This window comes from Sinocyclocheilus anshuiensis, unplaced genomic scaffold (genome assembly GCF_001515605.1).
Source record: "Sinocyclocheilus anshuiensis isolate Anshui unplaced genomic scaffold, SAMN03320099.WGS_v1.1 scaffold1240, whole genome shotgun sequence".
NCBI classification, from domain to species: domain Eukaryota; kingdom Metazoa; phylum Chordata; class Actinopteri; order Cypriniformes; family Cyprinidae; genus Sinocyclocheilus; species Sinocyclocheilus anshuiensis.
Genome location: NW_015542555.1, coordinates 1,290,893 through 1,300,410, shown reverse-complemented (window position 1 = coordinate 1,300,410; position 9,518 = coordinate 1,290,893). Strand labels below are relative to the sequence as shown.

Sequence of the window (9,518 nt, the reverse complement as noted above, 5' to 3'; positions counted from 1 at the left end):
TGGAGTAATGATGCTGAAAATTCAGCTTTGCATCACAGAAATAAATTACATTTTAAAGTATTTTCAAATAGAAAGCAGTTATTTTAAATAGTAAAAATATTTCACAGTATTACTGCTTTTGCTGTACTTTGGATCAAATAAATGCAGGCTTGGTGAACAGAAGAGAATTCTTTAAAAAACAAAAAATCTTACTGTTCAAAATCTTTTGACTGGTAGTGTATATTAAAATGGTTAATATTTCATTCAAATTAATTAAACACTTTTAAATAGACTGCAGCAATCATATTTTGCCACATATTATTTTGTTTAGTTCAGAATCGTGGGAGAATCGTGATCTTTATTTGAGACAAAAAAAACGTGATTCTCAATTTATCCAGAATCGTGCAGCTCTAGTCCTGTTGTTTTTTGTTTTTTTTTGTACTTGTGTAATACATTTTGGTTTAAAAAATGAGAATCGTGTAAGAGAATTGTGATCTCAATTCCCATGGAGAAAAATCGTGATTCACATTTTAGCAAGAACCGTGCAGCCTTATTTCACGTTGTGTCACGCAAACCGCGGCAGCGCGCACAGTCTGATCCGGACTTTGGCTCCGGTCTCCGGTTTAATATATGGGCGAGTCTGCATATATTAAACACTTTTAAAACTACACAGCCTCAGCATGATTGGCTGGCGCTCACCTATTGACTGGTAGTGTCAGGGGCTGCTCGATATGCCCTGTCTTCTTGTTTCAGTCGAAATTACGTCACCACATAGAATAATGCTGCGTGTTTCAAGGCACTGCAGGGGGCCTTTAAATAGCTAAGCATTAATTTTGGCATACTGAGGAAAATAATTCTCAGTTTTCATTGCCATTATGCTTTTCTCAAAGCATAAAACATTAATAAAATGTTATGGCATCTTCACAAAGGCACAGTAATTATTACTATCGGTACCGAATACTGAAATTTTGGTACCGTGACAACACTAATTACAACACTGACCAAACTGAGTTAAGACTGAAAACTGATCTCTTTATAGACTAGGATGGCTAAACTATGCATAGATTCAGTTAAAACAGTGAAAAAACTGATATCAAATCAATAAATACCATAAAACCATGACTTTTACTGGTGATTTAGCCTACTGCATTCTGTATATCATTGTTCAGTTTGTTTACAAAGGTCCTCCTAGGTATTATGCTCAACCAACTCAAATCAACCGAGATACTGGGGTGTCCCATATTATTAGTTCAACAGATCTCACAGCACATGACCCATGTTTACGCCAGACGAGACAGAAATTTGCACAAACCCATCAGACAAGCAGCAAGTGAATTCAAACTGTACCCAAACCCATTTTTTCCACTAAATTGTTTCTTTCTGTACAGTAAGCCATCAGACAACTGTTCATCAATTCATAATTTCAGACTTATCAACAAAAAACATTAATGACTTTAGCACATTTTTTAAAGGCCAGAAAAAGGCAGTTGTGACTGGTGTTACCATGGTGATGCATTATAAATGTTGTTCCTCGGTTTCTGCCTTGCGAGAGCTTGCATCCATAGAAACACCAGGGCTGTCTTTACTGCTAGCCAGTGACGGCCACTCAACTCACACACATTCATAAAATCTATGATTTGAAAATAAACAAAAGTCATGAACTACAGCTAACACTATTAAATCAAAAAGCTGCATTTCTTCACCATGCTGTGATATTCATAACAAAAGTCTTGTCAAACACTAGACAAAATTAGCAAAAGTAGCCTCCAGTATGACAAAAACTGAAACTGCCTACATCTTGCCACCTGTAGATTAATTATCACGAAGGTACACAATCTGTTACCCGAAATACAAAGCAACATATTAAAAAAACAGCGATGGAAAACCAGAATAAAAGATGTTGGACAGCACGGTTCTGTGTATTTATTTCCCATTCGTTTTCACGGAGATCAACCATTTGGACAACACAAGAGACTCCACGAAAATAATAATAAATAGCCTAAAGGATTCATTTAAATTTTTAATTATTTAAAATGTGTAATTTTAACAGTAAACATGCTGAAGAAGACTGTAAAAAGACTAACAATAAAAAGACTGTAAACAACATGCTAGGGCAAAAACCTGTTAATTGGTAAAATGGCACGTTCTCTTTCTATAAAAAAAAATTAAAGGGGTCATATGATGCTGCTAAAAAAAGAATATCTCTTTGGGTTTGAGACTTTAGTTTTTGCAACTTTACAGATCTTCTTTATGCACCAAGAGCTTGTAACACTCCAAAGAGAAAGGAAAAATTTTAATGGCATCATATGACCCCTTTAAATGATTTAAAAAAATATTTAGCTAAAAAATGTAAAGCATCTACTGGGATATTTTGTCACTCTAAAATACTGTTAAATTAATGGATTTGTAAAGTAAAAATGAACAGTCTTCTCACAATTAAAGTGAAAACCTGTAAACTGACACTCCCACAAATTCCTTGTGACACTTTACCTTAAATCAGTTATTGAAATATAGGCCTACAGTTTTTACAGTAAATTTAATAGTGCATTTACACAACACCGTTTTCAACTAAAAACAAATGCTTTATGCTTTTTGGTAGGGGTGTGCACGAATAGTCGAACATTCAAATATTCGGTCTGTAATTATTATTCGAACAATAAAAACACTATTCGAATTTTACTATGTGTTGATTTGCTGGCCGTAAATGAAGGGAATCCATGATAAATCCTAAGCAGTTACAACTAAATGCACTGGGTGGCGCTGTGGAGCATGTTAACAAGTTGATAGTATTTGATCACAGAATGTCGTCATCTGCCTCGCAAAGTTTGGATTTACTTTGATCTAAATGATCTTACTAAATGATCTGACAAAATGTTATTACTTCTGATCAAATGAATTAGTGAAACTGATTTATCATAATATCAACACCACAATGAGAAATCACATGAAATCCAAACACAGTCGACTGAGGAAAGACAGCTGTCCATCACTGCATTCACGACTGCAGGTAAGCGCAGCTGTACTCCGATTGAGCCGAGAAGAGAGCGCATCTGATAGCTAAATGATCTTGAGACATATATAAAGGTTCCTCGAGGGAAAGTGGTTTAACAAAGCACTAAGAAACTGTTAGCACACGTTATCTTTGTCAGCGTGTTCTTATTGTTATCAGACTGAGGAACAAGCTTTCACCCGAGCATGTGGATATTATTGTTTCTCTCAGAATTAAGACTTGAAACAATGTAAACACAATAAATATAGGCCAACTCGAGTATATGTAATCGGCACAGTCTGCTTGATTTTTCCGTTTGCTCTGCTTGATCTTGAATGCTTTTTTTATGGGTTTTTTTTTTGTTTACACGTTTTCAACCAAAATAAAACCTTGCGATTAGACTTGTGCCGGTATTCGGTAATGCGGTACATCACGGTAATGAATATGCACGGTATTGTTATCGTGGGCACTGCTAAATACCGTGAATAATTATATATGTGATGTGATTCCATATTCGGAATTAGTGCTCTGCTTTAACTTTATACATTTTTCTGTATTGCTTTATTGCATTTAAATGTTCAGTTATTTTTGTTATAAGAAAAAAAGTTATTAAACCTGTTATACTGTATTATGACAGCACTTTTTTTTAAACTAAATTTCAATATCGTGATAATACCGTATACCGTGATAAAAGCATTAGCAATTAACCGCAAATTTGATACCGGCATATCCCTACTTGCGATATAGCATAACATTGTTGTAGAACATTGTTGTGTAACGGCTAATCATAAGCTTGTTCAGAAATCGTGACAAAAACTTGATAAATAAAAATAACGTCTTTCTCATTAAACCTAAATATTCGAATATGAAATTTTTGGAAAATGCCCATCCCTACTTTTTGGCCATTTATTTACACAACAAAGACATTTCAGGGGGCCTGAAAATGCAAACTTTTGAAAACAGGTTTGAAAGTGTACGTTTTTGAAAATGATACCGTCAACTATAAAAATTTGATTTTGTTAAAACAGTAACGTCATGCACATGCACGTGCGTATTATGCGTTCAGTCTCTAGCCATGCACATAGGCTATTTCTCTTCTTAAGTTAGGGTCGATAAAATAGTCTTTGTACTTGTTTCAATTCAAGTTGTGGGTACTTCAGATATAGCTAAAGCAGGGCTGTCCAAACTCGGTCCTGGTGGGCCAGTGTCCTGCAGAGTTTAGCTCCAACCCTAATTAAACACACCTGAACCAGCTAATCAAGCTCTTACTTGGCATAGAAACTTCCAGTCAGGTGTGTTGAGGCAAGTTGGAGCTAAACTCTGCAGGACACCGGCCCTCCAGGTCAGAGTTTGGACAGCCCTGAGCTAAAGGTTCTAGCAATCATAGCTGCCATTTGTTTACTGTAAATTTCACTGTTTCTTCCACAGTGTGACATTCAGTATGACACAGAATGATTAAAAGCCCTCCATATGGTCAGATAACTTATAGGCCTATTATCATTCCTTACAAAAAATTACAATGACAACCATAGGTTTTGCCAAAATAACAGCTACCAGTTCTTAGAATATTTGGATGAGCCACCATTCTCAATATCACGATAAAATATTCTTAAATGTTTGCATAAGGCGGATAGCCTTGGCCAACATAAAGCGCCATTGCGCTACGGGCGTCCCGAGTTTGAATCTGGCTGAGGATCTTTCACAATTCCCCCCCATGTCGCTTCCGGTCTCTTCTACACTGTCCTATCATAATAAAAAACAGCAAAAATAAAACCTAAAAAAAGTTTGCATAATTTATGATCAGTACTGTAGTAACTAGTAACCATATATATTTCAAGTTAAAGATTTTACAATAACTGTAGTAAGTGTTAATCTGGAGGTAATTTTGCAAAGGACAACTAAAACACCACATAAATGCTGTTCAAAAACAAAACTGCACCAACATGAATAATAAAAGCGCACAATCCGTTAGTGAAGAGCACAGTCCTAAACCGTCTTGCTTCTCTATTTAACACACAAACGCTACGGCAGTGTACTACACATCACTGTCATTGATCGGGGCAGAAACAGATTAGGAATAGCAGCGATGTCCAGTTGGCAAAACCTGCGAAATAATCTCTACACAACATGAAGCAGCGCTGGCGAACAGGAGCTGCGTAGAGATTATTTTCCACGTTTTGCCAACTGGCCGTATGGGCACAGAGCAGCTTTACACAAAAACGCTTAGATAATTCATCTAACCTTACGAAAAACCCGGTATCTGATATAAAACCGGATGGTTGATATATTATAAACCCGGCGAATTGTCTGTTTTGACTGGTTAACTCGCTTCTTGGAGCCGCGGCCTCCATGTTTCGTGCTGGGAGGCGGGGGCAGACCTATAGGTTTCATAATGCACATAACTTCAAAATAACACATCATTTCAAACCGGTGCAGTAATCTAGCCATTGACTAGATAAATGGGAAAAGGTGACAAATATAACACGGGGGAAGAACTGGTCCGTATAATTGATGCTGCGGGTTTGACTAAAGGATTTAGTGGAGAGAACAAAACAAAATGGCGGCGGTGAAGTGAGGCTAGAGCTACAAGCACATTAGCATCGGGATTTGTGACGATTTAACAACACGGGCTTCGTCTAGAATCCGAGTTCAAGGATTTTAGAGTGCGATTTAATACATGTTTACGCAAACAAGTCAACCGGAGCCTTGATTTGAACCAAAACAATGCACTTGTCTGACATGCAGTCTCAGTCAAAGCACGTCTTATGTATTTCTTCAAGCTAGGCATACTAATTCAACTCAACATGAACATAAAACCTGCTAAAATGGCTAGCGGTGTAAATGAAAACCTCACAGGCTCTTATTAAAAAACAATATGGTACATCTTCACCAGGATGTGTGACACACACACAAGCTATGCTGATAGCATGCTAACGTTAGCCGACACCGACCGATGAAAAGCAGGACAGCTGGACCCCAACACTACGGTCACAAACACCTCTATAATAAAACCTCTTTAGTGCACTCGAATGGTCATTAGACACAGCTACTAACCTGGTCTTGTCCCGACTTGTCTCGAGGTTGTATCGTTGAGTTATTAGCAATAATCGAGCACTAGCTACCGTTAGCACAAGCTCTTACATAAACTCAAAACAGGATTATGTGTTGAAGAGGATTGCTGAGGACGGATGTGTGCAGTGGGGCTTACTTGTACTCCTTTTTCTTTTTTCCAGAAAACAAATGAAAAAGGAAAAATAAAATAATATCGCGGGTCTCGATCCGTCACTATTAGAGCCGTCAACGGCTTCTGAGGACTGTAGCGCAGAGAGGGGCGGATGCGCGTGAAGGGGGCGGGGCTACATTAACATAGTACGTTCCAAACTTGTCTCATGACCAATCCGATCATATATGTTAATATATAAATTACATATGCAAAGCACGCCTCTTGCTCAGTGATAGAAGTCCACTATGAATGGCCTGAGAGGACAAGGCTTGCACGAACAGGTGTAACTTGATCACATCTTCTCACTCAGCATAATTATTTTATTTAAGATGATTCACTTTGTTTTACACTGTAAACAAAACCTGGCTGTTCCTAGATGTGTCAGTGGTTAGATAAAAATATGGCATTAGCATGTTTTTGGTATTATGTTTTTGAAGGTGTACAATAGTAGCCTATTACAACCAGTGTTGGGGAAAGTTACTTTTAAAAGTAATGCATTACAATATTGCGTTACTCCCTACAAAAAGTAACTAATCACGTTACTTAGTTACTTTTTATGGAAAGTCATGTGTTACGTTACTTTTGAGTTACTTTTTCAGTCTGGGCAGGGCTTGCTTGTTTGTTTTTAATATAATATACAAATATACAAATGTAAAAGCCCTTTTCACAACAGAAGTGAAATGAATACGCCTCAGGGTGAAGGAAATGCAAATTCACGTCTGTACAGTAGAGGGCGCTGCTCAAACAAATTGCATGAAGAATATGACACAGGAGAAGAAAGTTCAACACTATTCAGCAATAACAAGAATGAAACAAATGTGTCATTTTTGCTTAGTATGGTTGAATTAGATCATCGAAGGTCAGTAGCAAAGACATTGGTTAATAACATGGGATGGGATTAAATACATAAATGATATTTGTCTTATTTAACATATTTAATTATTGCAGGGTTATATCATATTCTGAGTTTGCATTTGACTGTTTTTATTCATTTTGAGGAATACTGAATCTGTTTTTGTGCAGTGAGAAGAGTAAATAATGTTCAGTCCAGAACTACAGTAACATCACAGCGCACACAACGCCTCTGCACTTACTCCCCATTTTTCTCAACATGGCAACACGAGAGCTGTCAGTCAAGACATGGGAAACAAAGTAACTAGCGTTACTTATTTGAAAAAGTAACTCAGATATTTCCTTCTAAATTAAAAATGAATGCGTTACTTTACTAGTTACTTGAAAAAAGTAATCTGATTATGTAACTTGCGTTACCCCCAACACTGATTACAACTAATGTGGAGTACCATGTAAATGCTATTGTTTATGACTACTCATTTAAGTAGGTCTACCATGGTATATAATAAAGTCCTATAATACTGCCACAGTACTTTTAAACAAGTTCAAAAGATGTTAGAGAGCATCAGCAGAAAAAAATGAACTTAAGGCAATAGGCTACAAGTAACCAGTATGGAATATGCCTATAATAAAAGATAACAGACTGCCATTTTCCTTTGTCATTTGAACAACTAACAGGTTTATTTGGCATTAAAATGTAGGCCTGTATACACTACATTTCTGAAGTCAGTAAGATTTTTAAATGTTTCTAGTTGAAAGTCTGTTTTGCTCACCTAGGCTGCATTTATTTGATCAAAAACATAGTGAAAACAGTAATAATGTGAAATATTATTACAAATTAAAATTAAGTAATTATTTTCTGTTTTAGTATATTTATTATGTATAAAATGTAATTTATTCCCATGATGCTAATTTTCAGCAGTCAGTCTTCAGTATTAGAAATCATTCTATGCTGATTTTGTGTTAAAAAAAAACATAATCTTATTATAATCTGTTATGTTTATTTATTTATTTTTTCTTAGCTTGAGGTCGGTAAGTGTGTGACGTCACCATCACATAGAGGCACAAAATTACTTTCCAGAACATTTTCATTCACTGTTGCTTGCTGGTGGAAGGAAATAGAATCCCATCCAGACTGACAAATCCCTGGCAATATTCAAGAAACAACTGAAAACTCATCTCTTTGTAAGCATATATTTGAAATACAGCTATTCTGTAGCACTATAAATGTCTTAAATGTGACTTTCAATCAGTTTAATGTTCACGCTGAATACAATTATTATTATTATTATTATTATTTTGAATGGTAGTGTCAATGCATACAATATATAAAATCTGTATCTTAAAATCTTAAATGTACAGTATAGAGTATAGAACAGTGGTTGGATTGCAATAAATGGATACAGGTGATGCATAATGCAAATGATGACTAAATACACTAATAAAAGCAAATTGTTTATTTGTTTGTGTGACTCAATAAAACAACAAACATTCTTATGCAGTTTTGTAATTCTTTTAAAATATTTGTACATTTGTACATTTAAAGCAGTGCTTTTGTCTTAGTCACAACAAAACACACCTTTGATTTGTCATTGTGATCCATTGCATGCTTCACTGATTTCAGACTAACTCCCAAAACCCTCCCAAACAACATGTGATGCTGTAGGTGCTGTTTGATCACTTTCTGAACCCGAGACGGAACTATTTTCTGCAGTTCTCCAGCTGTGATCCTTGGAGAGTTTTTGGCCACTCAAACTCTCCTCCTTATCTTGCTGAAAGACAAAATGGACAAACTTCCTCTTTCAGATAGATTTGCAAACAATAACTGTAGTAAGTGTTAATCTGGAGGTAATTTTGCAAAGGACAACTAAAACACCACATAAATGCTGTTCAAAAACAAAACTGCACCAACATGAATAATAAAAGCGCACAATCCGTTAGTGAAGAGCACAGTCCTAAACCGTCTTGCTTCTCTATTTAACACACAAACGCTACGGCAGTGTACTACACATCACTGTCATTGATCGGGGCAGAAACAGATTAGGAATAGCAGCGATGTCCAGTTGGCAAAACCTGCGAAATAATCTCTACACAACATGAAGCAGCGCTGGCGAACAGGAGCTGCGTAGAGATTATTTTCCACGTTTTGCCAACTGGCCGTATGGGCACAGAGCAGCTTTACACAAAAACGCTTAGATAATTCATCTAACCTTACGAAAAACCCGGTATCTGATATAAAACCGGATGGTTGATATATTATAAACCCGGCGAATTGTCTGTTTTGACTGGTTAACTCGCTTCTTGGAGCCGCGGCCTCCATGTTTCGTGCTGGGAGGCGGGGGCAGACCTATAGGTTTCATAATGCACATAACTTCAAAATAACACATCATTTCAAACCGGTGCAGTAATCTAGCCATTGACTAGATAAATGGGAAAAGGTGACAAATATAACACGGGGGAAGAACTGGTCCGTAT

General features: G+C 36.5%; 1 protein-coding gene across 4 annotated transcripts in view; it reads right to left on the bottom strand.

Annotated features, from left to right (window-relative positions):
- Window positions 1-9,518, bottom strand: part of LOC107694359 (protein PRRC2A-like) — a 41,612-nt gene that overhangs the window by 31,279 nt on the left and 815 nt on the right. For 2 of the 4 annotated variants that reach the window (XM_016494047.1, XM_016494050.1), the window contains exon 1: window positions 6,023-6,287. The exons of the other annotated variants lie outside the window; for them this stretch is intronic. The gene's annotated coding sequence lies outside the window, so the exon portion shown is untranslated. Of the gene's footprint in view, window positions 1-6,022; window positions 6,288-9,518 lie in introns of those variants that run through there. 4 annotated transcript variants of the gene reach the window in all.